We start from the raw sequence: 21083 nt of genomic DNA on the forward strand, positions 1-21083 counted from the left end.
GGAATAATCAAGCCATATAGTTTCTCTGTCTGAGTAACTTTATCTTCGTTTCATTTTCCCTGCCTCCTTCTTTATTTTCCTTTCTCTCTCTCTGGATTAAGCCTTTTAGTCTCTCTACCTAATCAACGTTTTTTTCCACCCCCTCCCCCCCCCGCATCATTTTTCTCTTTGTACATGCTCTTCCACACTCTTCCTCACTTACAGTCGATGTTTTTTGGTTTTATGTTTTTGTTTATTTTTTTTTGTTTTTGTTTATTTGTTTGTGTTATTTGTTTTTGTGTTTGCGTGTTTGTGTCTCCTGTTTGTTTTCCTTTACAGGGCTACTCCAAGGAGCAAATCAAATCACACCTGGTGGAGTGTCCAAAATATTACTATGAGTAGGGTAATAAAATAACCAAAGTCAACAACAGAGAACAAGTAACAATTTCCGAAAAAACACCTCCTGAAGGGCCAGCCCCTACAGTGTACGACCCTCCTTTAATATAGCAGTGCTCACAGGTGCAGAGCACAGAGCAAGCTTTTAAAATGCATAAGGGACAGAAAACTAGCCAAAATGATGAAACAGAAGAATTCTCCTTGAAAGAAATTACAGAAAGTAGCGACAGCTAACAAATTGATCAAAACTGATTTAACCAATATAACGGAACAAGAATTTAGAATAATCGTCATAAAATTAATTACTGGGCTTGAAAAAAGCATAGAGGACAACAGAGAATCTATTGCTACAGAGATCAAGGGACTAAGAAATAGTCGTGAGGAGCTAAAAAATGCAATAAATGAGGTGCAAAATAAAATGGAGGCAGCCACAGAATGGATTGAAGTGGCTGAGGAAGGAATAAGTGAATTAGATATAAAATTATAGAAAAAGAAGCTGAGAAAAAGAAAGATAAAAACATCCAGGAGTACAAAGGGAGAATTAGAGAACTAAGTGATGCAGTCAAACTAAGTGATGCAGTCAAAGTGATGCATAGGAATTCCAGAAGAAGAAGAGAGAGAGAGAAACGGGCTGAAGGTGTTCTTGAACAAATAGCTGAGAACTTCCCTGATCTGGGGAAGGAAAAAGGCATTGAAATCCAAGGGGCCCAGAGAACTTCCTCCAGACGTAACTTGAATCGATCTTCTGCATTACATATCATAGTGAAACTGGCAAAATACAAGGATAAAGAGAAAATTCTGAAAGCAGGTAGGGATAAATGGGCCCTAACATACAAAGGTAGAAACATAAGGGTAGTAGCAGACCTATCTACTGAAACTTGGCAAGCCAGAAAGGAATGGCAGGAAATCTTCAATGTGATGAACAGAAAAAAATATGCAGCCGAGAATCCTTTATCCAGCAAGTCTGTCAATCAGAATAGAAGGAGAGATAAAGGTTTGCCAAAAAAACCAAAAACTGAAGGAATTCATCACCACTAAACCAGCCCTACAAGAGATGCTAATGGGGATTCTGTGACTGAAATGTGCAAGGACCACAAAGGACCAGAGACACCACTACAAGCATGAAACCTACAGACATCACAATGACTCTAAACCCATGTCTTTCCATAATAACACTGAATATAAATGGACTAAATGCTCCAACCAAAAGACATAGGGTATCAGAATGGGTAAAAAAAAAAAAAACAAAAAAACAAGACCCATCTATTTTCTGTCTGTAAGAGACTCATTCTAGACCTGAGGACACCTTCAAATTGAATGTGAGGGGATGGAGAACCATCTATCATGCTACCGGAAGTCAAAAGAAAGCTGGAGTAGCCATACTTATATCAGACAAACTAGACTTTAAATTAAAGGTTGTAACAAGAGATGAAGAAGGGCATTATGTAATAATTATAGGGTCTATCCATCAGGAAGAGCTAACAATTAAAAATGTCTATGCACCGAATTTGAAAGCACCCAAATATATAAAACAATTAATCACAAACATAAGCAACCTTATTGATAAAAATGTGGTAATTACAGGAGACTTTAATAGTTCACTTACAGCAATGGATAGAACATCTAGACAGAGAATAAAGAAAGAAACAAGGGCCGTGAATGATATATTGGATCAGATGGACTTGACAGATATATTTAGAACTCTGCATCCCAAAGCAACAGACTATACTTTCTTCTCGAGTGCACATGGAACATTCTCCAAGATAGATCACATAATGGGTCACAAAACAGTCCTTCATAAGTATAAAAGAATTGAGATCATACCATGCACACTTTCAGACAACAATGCTATGAAGCTTGAAATCAACCACAGGAAAAAGTCTGGAAAACCTCCAAAAGCATGGGGGTTAAAAAACAGCCTACTAAAGAATGAATGGGTCAACCAGGCAATTAGAGAAGCAATTAAAAAATATATGGAAACAAATGCTTTGGGATGCAGCAAAGGCAGTCCTGAGAGGAAAATACATTGCAATCCAGGCCTATCTCAAGAAACAAGAAAAATCCCAAATACACAATCTAATGGCACACCTAAAGGAACTAGAAGCAGAACATCAAAGACACCCCAAACCCAGAAAAAGAAGAGAAATAATAAAGAGAAGAGCAGAAATGAACAATATAGAATCTAAAAAAACCACTAGAGCAGATCAATGAAACCAAGAGGTTTTTTTTTGAAAAAAATAAACAAGTGATAAACCTCTAGGCTTCTCAAAAAGAAAAGGGAGAAGACCCAAATAGATAAAATCATGAATGAAAATGGAATTAGTACAACCTCAGAAATACAGCAATTATCAGGGAATAAATACTATGAAAAATTATATGCCAACAAAGTGAGCAACCTGGAAGAAATGGACAAATTACTAAACACAAATTACCCACACAGTTCCAAAACTCAAACAGGAGGAAATAGAAAGCTTGAACAGACCCATAACCAGCGAAGCAACTGAATCAGTTATCAAAAATATCCCAACAAATAAGAGTCCAGGACCAGATGGCTTCCCTGGGGAATTCTACCAGACATTTAAAGCAGAGATAATACCTATCCTTCTCAAGCTGTTCCATAAAATAGAAAGGGAAGGAAAACTTCCAGACTCAGCTATGAAGCCAGCATTACTTTGATTCCCAAACAAGACAGAGACCCAGCAAAAAAAGAGAACTATAGGCCAATATCCCTGATGAATATGGATGCAAAAATTCTCAATAAGATACTAGCAAATCGAATTCAATAGCATATAAAAAGAATTATTCACCATGATCAAGTGGGATTCATTCATGGGCTCCAGGGCTGGTTCAATATTCGCAACTCAATCAATGTGATACATCACAATAAAAGAAAAGATAAGAAACATATGATCCTGTCAATCAATGCAGAAAAAAGCATTTAACAAAATTCAGCATCCTTTCTTCATAAAAAACCTCAAGAAAGTCAGGAATGAAGGAACATAGTTAAACACCATAAAAGCCATTTATGAAAAGCCCACAGCTAATATCATCCTCAATGGGGAAAAACTGAGAGCTTTCCCCTGAGATCAGGAACACGACAGAGATGTCCACTCTCATCACTGTTGTTTAACATAGTGTTGGAAATTCTAGCATCAGCAATCAGACAACAAAAGGAAATCAAAGCCATTAAAATTGGCAAAGATGAAGTCAAGCTTTCACTTTTTGTAGATGACATGATATTATACATGGAAAACCCAATAGACTCCACCAAAGTGTACTAGAACTGATACATGAATTCAGCAGTTACAGGATACAAAATTAATGTGCAGAAATCAGTTGCATTCTTATACACTAATAATGAAGCAGCAGAAAGACAAATAAAGAAACTGATCCCATTCACAATTGCACCAAGAAGCATAAAATACCTAGGAATAAACCTAGCCAAAGATGTAAAAGATCTGTATGCTGAAAACTATAGAAAGCTTATGAAGGAAATTGAAGAAGATATAAAGAAAGGGAAAAACATTTTGTGCTCATGGATTGGAAGAATATTGTTTTTTTTTAATTTTTTTAACGTTTTTATTTATATTTGAGACAGAAAGAGACAGAGCATGAAAGGGGGAGGGTCAGAGAGAGAGGGAGACACAGAATCTGAAACAGGCTCCAGGCTCCGAGCAGTCAGCACAGAGCCCCACACAGGGCTCGAACTCACATACCATGAGATCGTGACCTGAGCTGAAGTCGGACGCTTAACCGACTGAGCCACCCAGGCGCCCCGAATAAATATTGTTAAAATGTCAATACTACCCAAAGCAATCTACACATTCAATGCAATATCAATCAAAATTGCACCAGCATTCTTCTCGAAACTAGAACAAGCAATCCTAAAATTCATATGGAACCACAAAAGGCCCCAAATAGCCAAAGTAATTTTGAAGAAGAAGACCAAAGCAGCAGGCATCACAATCCCAGACTTTAGCCTCTCCTACAAAGCTGTAATCATGAAGACAGCACAGTATTGGCACAAAAACAGACACATAGACCAATGGAATAGAATAGAGACTCCAGAATTGGACTCACAAAAGTATGGCCAACTAATCTTTGACAAAGCAGGAAAGAATATCCAATGGAAAAAAGACAGTCTCTTTAACAAATGGTGCTGGGAGAACTGGACAGCAACATGTAGAAGAATGAAACTAGACCACTTTCTTACACCATGCACAAAAATAAAATCAAAATGGATGAAGGACCTGAATGTGAGACAGGAAACCATCAAAACCCTAGAGGAGAAAGCAGAAAAAACCTCTCTGACCTCAGCTGCAGCAATTTCTTACTCGACACATCTCCAAAGGCATTAGGGAATTAAAAACAAAAATGAACTATTGGGACCTCATGAATATAAAAAGATTCTGCACTGAAAAGGAAACAATCAACAAAACTAAAAGGCAACCGACAGAATGGGAAAAGATATTTGCAAATGACATATTGGACAAAAGACTAGTATCCAAAATCTATAAAGAACTCACCAAACTCCACACCCAAAAGACAAATAATCCAGTGAAGAAATGGGCAGAAGACATGAATAGACACTTTTCTAAAGACATCCAGATGGCCAACAGGCACATAAAAAGATGCTCAACGTCACTTCTCATCAGGGAAACACAAATCAAAACGACACTGAGATACCACTTCATGCCAGTCAGAGTGGCTAAAATGAACAAATCAGGAGGCTATAGATGCTGGAGAAGATGTGGAGAAACAGGAACCCTCTTGTACTGTTAGTGGGAATGCAAACTGGTGCAGCCACTCTGGAAAATAGTGTGGAGGTTCCTCAAAAAATTAAAAATATATCTACCCTATGACCCAGCAATAGCACTGGTAGGAATTTACCCAAGGTATACAGGAGTGGTGATGCAAAGGGGCACTTGTACCCCAATGTTTATAGCAGCACTTTCAACAATAGCCAAATTATGGAAAGAGCCTAAATGTGCATCAACTGACAAATGGCTAAAGAAGATGTGATTTATATATACAATGGAATACTACTTGGAAATGAGAAAGAATGAAATCTGGCCATTTGTAGCAACATGGATGGAACTGGAGAGTATTATGCTAAGTGAAATAAGTCAGGCAGAGAAAGACAGATACCATGTGTTCACTCCTATGTGGATCCTGAAAAACTTAACAGAAGTCCATGGGAGAGGGGAAGGGGGAAAAAGTTACAGAGAGGGAAGGAGGCAAACCATAAGAGAATCTTAAATACTAAGAAGAAACTGAGGGTTGATGGGGGGTGGGGGATAGGGGAAAGTGGGTGATGGGCATTGAGGAGGGCACCTGTTGGGATGAGCACTGGGTGTTGTATGGAAACCAACTGGACAATAAATTACATATAAAAAAATTAAATTAAATTAAAAAAAAGAAAATTCACCTGCACCAATTTTGCTTTATGGAGTTGTAAGTGGTATATCAAAGAACCATAGATTACACACCAACTACTCAAAGACTTTTTTCTTGATTTCAATCATTCTGTTTTTTGTGTCCAGTGGTGAAAACTTAAATTACTGACTTTTTTGACATTTAAGAACAAGAGAAAATAAATAATTATAATATCAGAATCACTTTGAGTTTCTGGTTCAGTAAATATTGAATGTGATATAATTACATACAAACATTTGCATACAAAACTTAGATTTTAATGTGTTGAAACACATATGTGTGTTATATTTGTCACCCATAAACTGAGTCATTTTTCCATTACCAGAAATCCTAGTTACATAGATATTATGTATAAGAAAATCCACTTAAATATAAGTATATTCTGTATCAATGGGAATACACAGATTTTCCTCCCTCATAACTCATGGTGATTTTGAGAGTTTCTTACAAGAGCCACCAATAATCATAAGGATTCACATTAGTTTAGTAGTAAAAGCTCTTTTGTTTTCCTCTGTACCTGTTTTACAAGGAGAGGTTGATAAAAGAAAATTTGAATTGGTTATTAATCTCCTTCCACATATTAAAACAAAATTTGAAAGTTCTGACTTTCTACTTCATTTTTAAAAATACACACACAAAATACTTTGACAATTTTATCAAACTTTCTTCTCAAACTCTGATGGCCCTCTAGTAATTTGGGTTTTAGAAAGAAACTCAGTTGAATTGCAAATTAACTTTCTATAACTTAGGCACAAATAAAAACATAACCATCTTCTTCATTTTTCTGCTTTGTCTTTAAGTATTCCTAGCTTTTAATGCTTAAGTCTGTGTCCATTAACCTTTTTTCTACCTTCAGATCAAGAAATAGCCCTAGTAGCATCCCTGATGAGCCTCATCTACGTAGAGATTTTCCATGAAGTAATCAGAATGAATGCAAATGTCATTGATCTTAGTCAATTAGTTTGATGAGTCTGGTGCCAGGTTATTGATTCTAGTTTCTCCAGAGTCCCAAATGAGTGGTGCCCTAATATGTTCCATTCTAACATAAATGCCACTTTCTAGAAAAACACCTAGAAGAAGAAATTCAGGACTCCCATTTTTAGTCATCTCCAAGACCTCTGCTTCTAATCCACTCCTCCTCTAATTTCCCTGGGTCAGGAAAGGAAATGACTTCCCTACTTGTTTTTGTTTTTTTTAAATTTGGACCTTCATGGGTTAGCTCACACATCTGGCTCTTGATATGCTAAAGAGACAGATAAGGAGGTTTGCCAATCATTCCTCATGGCAATATCCTAGTTCTCAAGGTTATTGACTTCTTCCAAATAACATTTTGAAATGTCAGAAGCTGAATCTTTTCCTTTGATTCTTTCTGTAATAAATCCTAATCCACTTCAAGCAGGACAGAGTTGGGCAAAGAGGATGTGATACAAAGCAAAGTTTAAAAAGTTAAAAGGAAAAGCACATAAATAACTATAGACCATCACACTCAGTACAGACTTTTTCTTTGTATGCTTCTAAAAGTGGGCCATGAGTTTAAAGTGTATATAAAAGGACAATGTCTTAAAAGTAAGTTTCCAGAGTCAGAAAACATATAATATTAGGTTCATAGTATAAAAATTAAACATATTTGTATAATAAAAGTAGTGATAAAAATTAACCTATTGGAGAAAATACTATTATTAAAGCATTCAAACTCATAATTTTTAAAAGCTTGTACAAATAAAGAAAATACAGGTACATTATTCATAAATAAGCGGTGTGTTAAAGTAGAAATGCAAATGGCCAAGCAACATTAAAATAAATGTTCAGGAGATTTCTCTTTTTTTCCCCAAATATTTTTAATGTTTGTTTATTTTTGAGACAGAGTGTGAGTAGGGGACAGACAGAGAGAGAGGGAGACAGAATCCTAACCAAGCAGGCTCCAGGCTCCAAGCTTGTCAGCACAAGAGCACAATGACAGGTTCGAACTCAGGAACCATAAGGTCAGAACCTGAGCCAAAGTCAGATGCTTAACCAACTGAGTCTCCCTTGTGCCCCAATTTAGGAGATTTCTAATTTCCAGTTCTGCATGTAAATAGTGTGAAACTTCACACTCCATTTTAATGACAAGCAAAAAGCTGAACAGACTGAACAATCAACAACTTTTCTTGAACTTATAGGAGGGAAGAGGACACACGACAAACTGCTGTCCCCAATATTTGATGGACAAAAGGTAAATATGAAGAGTCATAGCCTACTGAAGCAGAGACTACTGTGGAAACCAGTGCTCAAGTAGGAAACCTAAACTGTAGTTGATGAATTACTGAATGCTCTGTGTGCACAACTCTGAGTCAAAATTCTAGATGGAGTTAGTCCAGAGGGACCACAACAATTTGGTGGAATTAACTTCCAGGAGCCTAACAAGGTTTCCATAATAAATACTGGAGAATACTTGTCTCATGCTTCCAACAGGAGTAGTGGAAAAGGAACCATTTTGAAATCTATCGGAGCATTGCTTTTATTAATAAGACCTGAGCTTAGAAGAAACCAGTTAAGCAAAACCTAACCTGCTGGGGCTTTATTAGAGCCTAACTAACCGGGAGAAAGGAAATACCCAACTCCCATTAGCTCTAGTGTTCCTGTCTGACATAGGAAGGGAAAGAAAAAACCCTGAGAAACACCTGTGAAATTCACAGGCCAGACTCATAGGCTCACTAAAAGACTAAGATCTAGTCATAGGAGTATAGAAGGCTTCTCCTTCTTCCACAACTTACCACCACATTACTAAAGGCCTATTTATAGCAGTTGCTTTTACCAGGTACATTATGTCTGGCTACCAAAAGAAAAAATTATAATCCTTAACAGAAAAATAAAAACACACTTAAATTTTTTTTAAATTTTTTAATGTTTATTTATTTTTGACAGAGAGAGAGAGAGAGAGACAGAGCATGAGTGGGGGAGGGGCAGAGAGAGAGGGAGACGCAGAATCTGAAGCAGACTCCAGGCTCTGAGCTGTCAGCACAGAGCCCGACGCGAGGCTCGAACTCACAGACTGTGAGATCATGACCTGAGCCGAAGTCGGACGTTCAACTGACTGAGCCACCCAGGTGTCTCAAAACACACTTTAAAAGAAACAGGAGAAGCTCTAGAAGCAGACAGGAAAGATGTTGGAATCATCAGATTAGGAATTTAAAACACCTATGATTAATATGTTAAATGGTCTAATGGATAAAGTAGACATCATGCAAGAACAGATGACCAATGTAAGCAGAGAGATGGAAATCCTAAGAAAGACTCAAAAAGAAATAAAAAATATTATAAAATAAATACAAAATACCTTGATGAGCTTATTAGTAGGCTAGATATAATTGAGGAAAGAATATCTGAACTAGAAGATATAGCAATAAAATCCTCAATGACTGAATAACAAGAGGAAAAAAAAAGATTGAAAACACGCAAACAAACAAAAACATAATATCCAAGGACTATGGGACAACTATAAAATGTGCAATATATGCATAATGGGAATAAGAAGAAGAAAGAAAGAACAGAAGAATATTTGAAGCAATAATGACTGAAAATTTCCCTCAAGTTAAAGCAGACAGTAAACCACAGATCTAGGAAGCTGAAAGAATGCCAAGCAGGAAAAATGTCCAAAATGCTATACCAAGCTTATAATTTCTAAACTATTAAAGATTAAGGATAAAGAAGAGTCCTGAAAGGGGCCGCAGAGGGAAAAACACCTTACCTGTAGAGGAATAAATATAAGAATTACATCTAACTTCTCAAAAAACATACAAACAATAAAAGCATGGAAATATTTCAATATTAAGAGAAAAAAAACCCACCAACCTGGAATTCTGTACTTTGTGAAATTATACTGAAAGCTGAAGGAGAAATAGACTTTATTGGAAAAATAAAAAGTGACGGAATTTGTTGCCAGTAAATCTACCTTGTAAGAAATATCAAAAGAAGTTCTTGGGGAATCCACATGTCTGAGTAGGTTAAGTGTCTGACTCTGGATTTTGGCTCAAGTCATGACCTCACAAGATCGAGCTCGTGTAGGGCTCTGGGTTGACAGCATAGAGTCTACTTGGGATTCTCTCTTTCTCCTTCTTTCTCTGCCCCTGTGCCCACTCATGCACACTCTCACTCTCTCTAAAAATAAATAAACAAACACTAAAATAGTTCTTTACAGAGAAGGAAAATAATACATGCCAGAGACTCAATCCACATGACCTTAGAAGAGCACTGAAGAGAGAGTAAGTGAATATAAAATTAAAAATATTTTTCTTATTATAATTGATATAAGTGAATATAAAATTAAAATTTTTCTTATTCTAATTCATGTAACAGATAAATTTGTTCAAAATCAGAATAGCAACAAGGTACTTGATTTTATAAACACACATATGTATATACATGAATGAATGACAGCAGTGGCACAAAGACAGGAGGAAGGAATTATGATTATTTGTCATTATAAGGAACTCACAGTATCTGTAAGTGATATTGGGTTATTTGAAAGTAGACTTGGATTACCTGTAAGTGTATATTGCAAACTCTGAGGCAATCACTAAAAATTACGGAAAAAAAGAAGTACAACCAACATATTAAAAAAGGAAAGAAAGTGGAATCATAAAAAAGGCTCAGTAAAAACCATGAAAGTCAGAAAAATAGTGGAAGACAAAAATAGGAAGAATAAGGGGGAAAAAGATAGTAACAAAGATGGCAGATATTAATCCTACTACATAATTAATCACTTTGAATGTCAATGGTCTAAATGTACCCATTAAAAGATAGAGATTGTCATAATGGATAAAAAAGAACAACACATGTCTACAAGAAACCTACCTTAATTATAAGTGCATATAGATTATAAGTAAATGGATGGAGAAAAGTATAATAGGCTAATACTAATAAAGACAGTAGGAGTAGCTATAGTGGTTTGGTGCAGGCAGCATCAGAGATGAAGAGGGCATTAGATCATGCTAACGGGGTCAATTCTCAAAGACATTACAATCCTTAACATATATGTCCATAGCAACAGAATGAGCTATGTGAAGCAAAAACTAGTAGAATGACTAGGAAAGAATCTGTTATCATGGTTGGAGTCATCAACACTTATCAGACACAAATCCAGGGGCACGTGGGTGGCTCAGTCAGATAAGTGTCCAACTTCGGCTCAGGTCATGATCTCATTGTTTGTGAGTTCGAGCCCTATGTTGGGCTCTGTTCTGACAGTTCAGAGCCTGGAGTCGGCTTCAGATTCTGTGTCTCCCTCTCTCTCTCTGTCCCTCCACCACTAGCACTCTATTTTTTTCTCTCTCCCGCCACCAAAAAAAAGAATAAACATTACAAAAAAGAAATACACAAATCCAACAGACAAAATCATAAAGAACATGCTTGAACTCAACAACACCATCAATCAACCAGTTATAGTTGACATTTATAGACACATTATCTAATAATAGAAGAATATATATTATTTTCAAGCTCATATGGAACATTCGCAGAAATAAACTATGTTCTGGGCCATAAAAATACCAAAAATTTCTTCCAATGTTTATTTTTTTTGAGAGAGAGAGAGACAGCATGAGCAGGGAAGGGACAGAAAGAGAGAGAGAGGGAGACAGAAAATCTGAAGCAGGCTCCAGGATCTGAGTTGTCAGCACAGAGCCTGATGTGGGGCTTGAACTCATGAACCGCAAGATCATGACCTGAGCCAAAGTCAGATGCTTAACTGACTGAGCCACTCCTGCACCCCAACCCACAAAAAATTATACAGTGTCTTCTCTCAGACCACAGTGGAATTAAACAAGAAAGCCATAACAGAAAGATAACTGGAAAAAACAAAACTATGAGATTAAAAAATACACCTCTAAACACATAGGCAAATAGCAAATATCAACATAAATTGGAAAATATTCTAATAAAAATAAAAACACAACTTCTCAAAATTTGTGGGATGCAATGAGTAAAATTTATAATATTAAGTGCATATATTATAAAATATATAAAATAAATAATCTAAGTTTTGGCCTTAGAGAACTAGAAAAAGAAAGCATATTAAATCCAAATAAAGAGAAAAGAAGTACTAAACATTAGAGCAGAAATCAATGAAATTGAACATGGGATATTAATAGAGGAAATCAAAGAAACCATATGTCATTTCCTTGAAAAGGTCAAAATGACTTATATATTTCTATCCATACTAAGAAAAAAGAGAGAGAATATAAATTTTAATATGATAAATGAAAGAGGGGATATCACTATGATCACACGAACATTAAAAACATAATGAAATCCTATGAAAAAATTTTTGATAACATAAATGATACAGACCAATCTTGAAAAATACAATTTCCCAATGCCCACACATGTAGAAATAGACAATCTGAATAATAGGCCAAGATCTATTTTAAAAATTGAATCAATAATTTCTAATCTGTGAGAGAAAGTATCAAACCCAGATAGGTTCATTGGTGAATTCTACTAAATATGTAAGGACAAAACTGTATCAATTCTTCACCATCTTCTTGGAAGTTTGAAGTAGATGAAATACTTCCAAAGTCATTCTATGAGGTAAAAATTAGCCTAATATCAAAACCAGACAAAGATATTACTAGAAAATTACAGATCAATATTCCTCCCTCATAAACATAAATATAAAAATTCTCAACAAAATATTAGGAAATAAAATATAATGAGGTGTAAAATAATTATACACCACAACCAAATGAGATTTATTCAAGGCATGCAAGGTTGGTACAACATGCAGAAATCAATTGATATAATCCATCACATCAATAAGCTGGAAGAGAAAAACACCATAGAGTCATATCAACAGATGCAGAAAAATAATTTGACAAAATTAAACACACATTCATAATAAAAGATCTCAACTAATTTGGAAGAAAAGGGAACTTCCTCAACTTGATAAAGAATATCTACAAAAAAACCATAGCCAACATCATACTTACCAGTGGGAAACTTGAAGCTTTACCATAAAGATCATATACAAAGTTAAGAATGTCCCCTCTCACCAATCCATTCCAACACTATAATAGAAATTCTAGCTAAAGCAATAAAGCAACAACAAAAAAATAAAATGTGTGCAATTTTGGATGAAATAAATAAAACTTTGTGTACAGATGTTATAATTGTTTAAGTAGAAAATCTGAAGAAATAACAACAAAGAATTCTGGAATAGGAAATTATGACAAGATGGCAGGATATAAGGTTAATATACAAAAGTCCATCACTTTCCCATATATCATTAATGGACAAATGTAATTTGAAAGTAAGAAACACAATACCAGGATGCCTGGATTGCTCAGGTGGTTAAGTGTCCAACTCTTGATCTTGGCTCAGGTCATGATCTCAGTTTGAGAGCTTCAGCCCCTTCTCAGGCTCCATGACAGTAGTGTGAAGCCTGCTTGGGATTCTCTATGTCTCTATCTCTGCCGCTCCCCTTCTTGTGCTCTCTCTCAAGATAAATAATAAAAATGTACACACACACACACACACACACACACACACACACACACACACACACAATACCACTTACATTAGCAACCCCCAAAATGAAATAATTAGGCATAAATCTAATAAAGTAGATTCAAGATCTCTATGAGGAGAATTACAAAATCCTGATACAGAAATTAAAAAGAACTAAGTAAATGGAGAGATAACCTATGTTCATAAATAGGAATACTCAATATTGTCAAGCTGTTAGTTCTTAGATTCAATATAATCCCCGTCAAAATTTCAGCAAGTTCTTTAATGGGTATCAACAAACTGATGCTAAAGTTTATATGGGGCAAAAGATCCAGAATAGGACATACAATGTTGAAGGAGGAGAACAAAGTTGGAGGACTGATGCTATACAACTGCAAGTAATATTGTGAATCTACATGATCAACATATTGTGGTATTGGATAAAGAACAGATTAGTGGAAAAGAACAAAGAACCCAGAAATAGACTCAAAAATCTAACTGATCTTTAACAAAAGGCCAAGCTGGTAAAATGGAGCAAATGTGGTTTTTCAGTAAGTAGTACTGAAACAACTTGACATCCACATGTAAAAAAAAAATGAATCTAGACACAGATCTTACACACTTCACGAAATTAAAGATCCTAGACCTAAATGTAAAATACAAAACTATGAAACTCTTAGAAGATAATGCAGGGAAAAAATTTACATGACCTTGAGTATAGTGATGCCTTTTTAGATACAACAAAGACACCATCCATGAAAGAAATAATTGATAAGATAGACTTCATTAAAATTAAAAACTTCTGAGAAAAACAATTTCAAGAGAATGAGACAACAAGCCACAGACTGGCAGAAAATATTTGCAAAAGACACATCTGATAAAAGAGTGTTATTAAAAATACACAAAGAACTCTTAAAGCTCAGCAATAAGAAAACACTTCATATTTTATAGTTTACTTTTATTTTTTTAATGTTTATTTTTGAGAGAGAAAGAGAAAGAGAGACAGAGTGTCAGTGGGAGAGGGGTAGAGAGAGGGAGGCACAGAATCTGAAGCAAGCTCCACGATCTGAGCTATCAGCACCCAGCCTGACGCGGGGCTCAAACTCACAAACCCTGAGGTCATGACCTGAGCTGAAGTTGGACGCTTCACCTACTGAAGCATGTAGGTGCCTCTGTTTTTCAAAAACTGTTTATTTGTTTTTGAGAGACATAATATGAGTGGGGGGTGGGGAACAGAAGCAGGGAACAGAGGATTTGTAGTAGGGTCCATGCTAACAGCAGAGAGTCCTATGTCAGACTCAAACTCACAAACCATGAGATCATGACCTGAGCCAAAGTCGGATGCTTAACTAACTGAGCCACCCAGTGCTCCAACAACTATATTTTCTAAATGGGCCAATAACTTAATAGACATTTCACATACACAGATGGAAAATAAGCATATCAAAAGTTGCTCCACATACTATGTTATCAGGGAAGTACAGATTACAACAGTATGATCCCACTACATACCTATTAAAAATGGACAAAAATTCAGAACACTGTCAACACCAATGCTAATGAACATGTAGAGCAACAGGAATTCTCTTTCCTTGCTGGTGGGAATAAAAAATGCACAGCCACTTTGGAAGTTCATTTGGGAAGGTTTTATATGTTTGTTTCTGTAAAACAAACAAATAAATGAACCTATGATCCAGCAATCATACTACTTGGTATTTACCCAAAGAAGTTGAAAACTCGTATTCACACAAAAACTTGCCCATGCATGCTTATAGCAACTTTATTCATAATTGCCACACTTTAGAAGCAACCAAGACATCCTTCAGTAGACAAATGCATAAACTGTGGTACTTCCATACACTGGAATATTATTCATCACTAAATGAAATGAGCTATCAAGACATAACAGGGGGCGTCTGGGTGGCTCAGTTGGTTAAGTCCAACTTCAGCTCAGGTCAAGATCTCATGGTTCATGGGTTTGAGCCCTGCATTGGGCTCTGTGCTGATAGCTCAGAGCCTGGAGCCTGCTTCAGATTCTCTCTCTCTCTCTCTCTCTCTCTCTCTCTGCCACTCCCCTGCTTGCATTCTGTCTCTGTCTCTCAAAAATGAATAAACATTAAAAAAAAATTTTAAGACATAACAAGACATAAAAGAAACTTAAATGTATGTTACAAAGTGAAAAAAAAATCTGAAAATGCTCCAAATTATAGGATTCCAACTATATGGCACTCTGGAAAAATGTATAACTGTGGAGACAATAAAAAGATCAGTGGGGTTCGGGGAGCAGGGTGGAGATTTGGGAGAATTCGATGAATACAAAGAGCATAGAAGATTTTTAGGGCATGAAAATACTCTGTATGATACCAAAATGATGGATATATGTTATTATACATTTTTCCAAGCCATTAGAATGTACAATATCAAGAGTAAACTGCAATATTAACTATGGATTCTGGGTGATAATGTGGTGTCAGTGTAGGTTCATCGATTGTAACAACTGTACCACTGTATTGGGAGATGCTGATAATGGGTAGGCTGTGCATGTATGGGACAGGGGTATATGCGAAATCTCTGTGCCTTCCCTTCAACGAAGTATCGACACATAGTAGGAGAATTAGTCATACCTTGGGGGAGGACTGTCCAATGATATCATCTCATGGGTTCTTTATTATTTGGACTAGCAACGGAGAATGCAAATTTCTCTTTGTCATCAAGATATATTGCAATAGTATAAAAACCAGTATAATTATTAGAAGCCATTGTTTTGGAATTGCCATGGTGGGCAAGCCTGGTTGTAAGGCACCTAAAGTTTCCATGATGGCATTAACATTTCTGAGATCCATAAGAAGCCTCTATTTTCCTGATTTTTTCTTAATGATAAATACAGGAGAATTCCAAGGGGATGGGAAGGCAGATAATTTCCTCTTGTCCTTTTTGCAGACCTCTGCATTTAACTGGGCACCCATCAGGGGTTAGCCCTCGAGGTACTTCTCCAAATTGTATTTAGCCGATGGATGTTACACATTTTCCAGCTTTTGGGTGCCTCTCTTATGTTCATGTTATTATTGATACCTTTTCTGGATTTCTCTATGCCTCCCCACTTATAGGGGAAAAATCAGGACATGTCATCTCCCATTTGCTTGCCTGTTTTTCTGTTATGGGCTTACCCACTACCATAAAAACTGATAATGGGCCTGGATATATTAGTAAGTGTTTACGGGACATTCTCCATGACTGGCAGATTCAACATGTTACCGGTATTCCCTACAATCCTCAAGGGCAAGCTTTAATAGAAAGGGCCCATTGCACTCTCAAAAAACAATTGTGAAAACTTCTACAAAAAACAAAAGGGGGAAATCTCCCCCCCCCCCCAACCAAGATATTATGGCCCAAGCATTATTTACCTTAAATTTTTTTAATTTACCGCAGGGTGAGCCATATACCCGTGCGGATAAGCACTTTACTCCAATAGATTCCCACACTCGAAAAACCCCTATCTGGTTAAAAAATGACGATAATCAATGGCAGCCCGGGAATCTGATCACCTGAGGTCCTAGTTATGGTTGTGTTATTCCAGATGGATCCAGTCGACCAATATGGATACCTCTTCGGAAAGACTGGCCCAGGATTAGACATCAGCAAAATGAAGGACACTTATCCACTGCTATAAGGCCTGATGACCCAACCCCTGGTGAGAGAGATGGCAGCATTGACCCTGAAGAGACCCTGGAAACGGAAGATGGCTCTGATCCCTCCTCCCACATGGAGACAACTGAAGAATCTCACACAACATGCAGAACAGTCTTGGAAACAACTAAATCCAGTGTATCATTTATAAAATATTCAGGGAAATTTATCTTTAGACATTCGAGCACTTCAACAGAAAATTTTCCATACTTAAGTTTAAGGATTTTTTTTCCCCAAACCCGATATGGGCAACTAGGTTCTGATATTGCTTACACCCTAGGAGGACTGGATCCCCAAGGGTGGTGGCAAAGCATCACGCACAGCCTTGGTGTCTCCTTTTTGGCTGTTTTAATATGTTGTCTTATCTTTCTCATAAGATACTGTACCCTCAGAAGGCGAATGAATGCACAGCGCTTTCATCATAAGATGCTTACTGCAGCTGCAGCACTGAAAAAAGAAAGGGGCAGCTGTGGGAAACAGAACACCACAATGACCATAGGCGCATATTCATTTAGGCTCCGAGATCTCCAAGAAAACGACATCGTAAGGTTAAAAATAACCTGAAAGGACCTGAGTGAATTGCCCGTGGAAAATGTGGTCTGTTCTTTACTACACAGATAGGGATGTTTTGCTTAAAGGAAGCCAGCTGTATATAGCACAGAGCATTCACTCCCTTCTTTGTCTTTGCTTCTATCATAATGGTTCTTATCGGAACATACGTATCTGCAAGACTGCTCTCGTACGCAAGATACATACGATAGCTGAATCAGATGTACATTGTTGATATGCTTTGTTAAGCTTCTGTTGTTAATCATTGCTGATCTGTTTTTCGTGAAAACGTATATAAGAATATGTACAATAAACCTCGGTGCCTCGGGCTGTTGGCTCAGGGTCCCCTGTGCCTTGCTATAGTGTCCTCTCTTTTTCTCAGTTCCTTCGCCGCCCCAGGTCCACGGCCCTTTGAGGTTAACAGTCTCCCACACCCTCCTTATTCCTCTATCTATAGACTGTGCTAGCTTTAATCTATTGAAACATACTCCTTACTCAAGGCCCATAGAAGCATTGCATTCTCCACAAAGTCTTCTACCTTCTTTAATGCTCCCAGGATAAAAAAAGTATCTTTATCTTAGAATTTCCATACATTCCTATCACTGTAACACTAGTCACATAGAATCATACATGGTAGTTTTTGTGAACACTTTTTTCCCCATTGTGTTAAATCTTTCCTGACAGGGATTATTTTGTATTTATTTAGTATTTATCATCTTCCTGAAAAATAATAGATGTTCAAGAATGTTGATTTAGTGTATGAATTTTTCTTGAAGTTTGAAATTCATAGCTGTAGATTAACAAAAATAAAAGTACTAGTAATTGTATTTGGTGAATCAATTATAAATTATAAAAATACAAGCCTATATATAATCTAATAATTATAATTATAGTAATTAAACTCACATCCCTATAGTAGTCAACTCATTTCACTCTGACAGATAATTAATTAAATTTATTAAATAGTAGTAAGTTTATTTCTCCTTTTTTAGAAAAACAATACATCCTGAATTAGGTTTGCGTGTAGCATTTTCATCCTACATGTTTTTCAAAGTCGTGAAGGACATTAAGGGGACTTAACATGTTCTCTCTGAATTGTTCTGAGTAGCTTGAATTTCAATTAGCATGAGTATACTAAGGAAAAGAACTACACTAAAATCTAAGACTAAACATGTCTTGCAAGACTAAACATGTTTTGCAAGACATGTTTTGGTCAGTTGTATAGCATTCTAATGTCATTATATATGAAATCTGATATTACCTTGAAAACTAGGAAAAGCATTTGCCAACAGACCTGCACCTAAAAACAAGCATTCCATTATATTAAAAAAAAAAAGTTTAAGTGCTCACTACCAAATATAATGAAATACAGTTTAAAACTGAAATCTAAATGTCAGTTATAGGAGACTAATCCATCAGAAGAATCATAATTGAGGGTTTCAGCCAGGAAAGAAAAGAAAACCCCCAGGAACATGATAAAATTAGATCTGATTTGTGTGCACTGTTGATCTATATACTGAGGTCAGAAATTGTGGTTGAACTGCACCATTTATGAGCTGCTGTTCTTTGTCTCAGAAGTAATCTGAAACACAGCAGCAGAGGCTGCGTAGCATTATTTAATTGGGTTATCTTGACTAGAATTTTCTAAGGGAAAAGAAGAACACTGGAAATTCATTGGAGGTCTAATTAGCTGCAGCTTTTGTGTTGACATACACTTAGCATATATCCTCACAGCTCTAGATTTGTAGAAATAGTTTGCCTGTTTTGTACAATGTCCACAATAACTTCTCATCTGTCAGAATATTCTGTTACCAGGAGTTAAAAATAAAGTTATTAAAGAAGATAGAAGGAGTGTTTATGTCTTTCATGAGTGATTTAAAAAAATATTCCGAGAGCATGTGTGTGTGTAAAGTTGTGTATGTCTTTTGTAATACTAAACCATGCGACAGTACATTACTAGTGTTTGGTGATCTTGAGATCTAACAGCACATCAAGAGGCTTGGATGGAAAAACAAAGTAAAACAAGACAAAATACAAATGAAACATAACAGAGCCCTTTGGAAACAAAACCAAAAATTACTGTTTTCTATTTTTTGATCTTTTATGGTTTGTTTCTTCCACATATTCAGAGGTAAATATGAGATTTTTTTCCTCTTCATAATTCTGTCTTGAAAGCCTCTATCTTAAATGCCTTATGTGGTTATCAATCAGAGAAAACTGAAGTCTTGGGTAAAGTGTTTAAATTATTAAGCACAAAGAATACTTATATTTTTCACCCATATTCAATTACTCTTATCCATGCGCCAGACTCTGCTGGCATGTAGAGAAGTGGGTCTTAATATTCAAATTTGACTTTGAATTTCCAAAATATTATTTCAACAGTTAGATATAAAAGTCTTTAGGGAGTGAACACAGGGATTTGATCATTTCTATGGGACATAATATTTACATTAAGATAAACACAATGGTAGGTTTATAGTTTTCATGTACGCAATGGCATGTTATGAATGCTCCAACAAACCTGTGTTCTCTCTGGTATCTGGCCACAGAAAGACCTAGGGCTCAGGCACAATATTTAGACCCCCTGTGGTTATCTGGGCCTGAAATTTGGAAGTCATGATTGCTCCTTCTTCCTCACTGCCGCCCTCACTGAATATTAAGGCATGTCAATTCTGCCTTCTTCACATCCCTTGAGGCAGAGCAAATTTTATCCCACACTCTTCTCACAGCCACATCAATTTGAACAACTGTCCATGCACAAAAATACCTTCACAAGAGCTAAAAATATTAAGTGAAGGATTATATCATCTGAGTGGAGAACGGAAATAATAAAAGATACATTGAAGAGGATAAGAAAGACAGTTTCACATTATTCCTGTCACCCTTCCTCCAAAGCCAGGCAGCCCAGTATGGGGAAGGACACTCTCCATTTATTAAAAAGGAAAATGGGGGCACCTGGGTGGCTCAGTTGGTAAAGTGTAAGACTTTGGCTCAGGTCATGATCTCACAGTTCATGAGTTCAAGCCCTGCATCAGGCTCTCTGCTGTCAGCACAAGGCCCATTTTGGATCCTCTGCCCTCCTTTCTGCCCTTCCCCCACTCATGCTGTCTCCCTCTCTCTCTCAAAAATAAATACACATTGCAGGGCGCCTGGGTGGCTCAGTCGGTTAAGAGGCCGACTTCGGCTCAGGTCACGATCTCATGGTCTGTGAGTTCGAGCCCCGCGTCGCGCTCTGTGCTGACAGCTCAGAGCCTGGAGCCTGTTTCAGATTCTGTGTCTCCCTCTCTCTGACCCTCCCCCGTTCATGCTCTGTCTCTCTCTGTCTCAAAAATAAATAAACGTTAAAAAAAATTAAAAAAAAATAAATACACATTGCAAATATAAAGATTCCTTTAAAAAATAAGAAAAATATAAAAAAGAAAATGAAGTAAGCTCTAAACTTCAGCATGAACCACAGCACTAGAATTGTACCTATGCCAGGCCAGCCCCATGCTCCAAATGCCAGTTTCACATCAGTGCCAGGACATCCTCCATGGCCCCAGTCTCCTGATAGGCTC

This window comes from Panthera leo, chromosome B2 (assembly GCF_018350215.1).
Source record: "Panthera leo isolate Ple1 chromosome B2, P.leo_Ple1_pat1.1, whole genome shotgun sequence".
Taxonomy (NCBI): Eukaryota; Metazoa; Chordata; class Mammalia; order Carnivora; family Felidae; genus Panthera; species Panthera leo.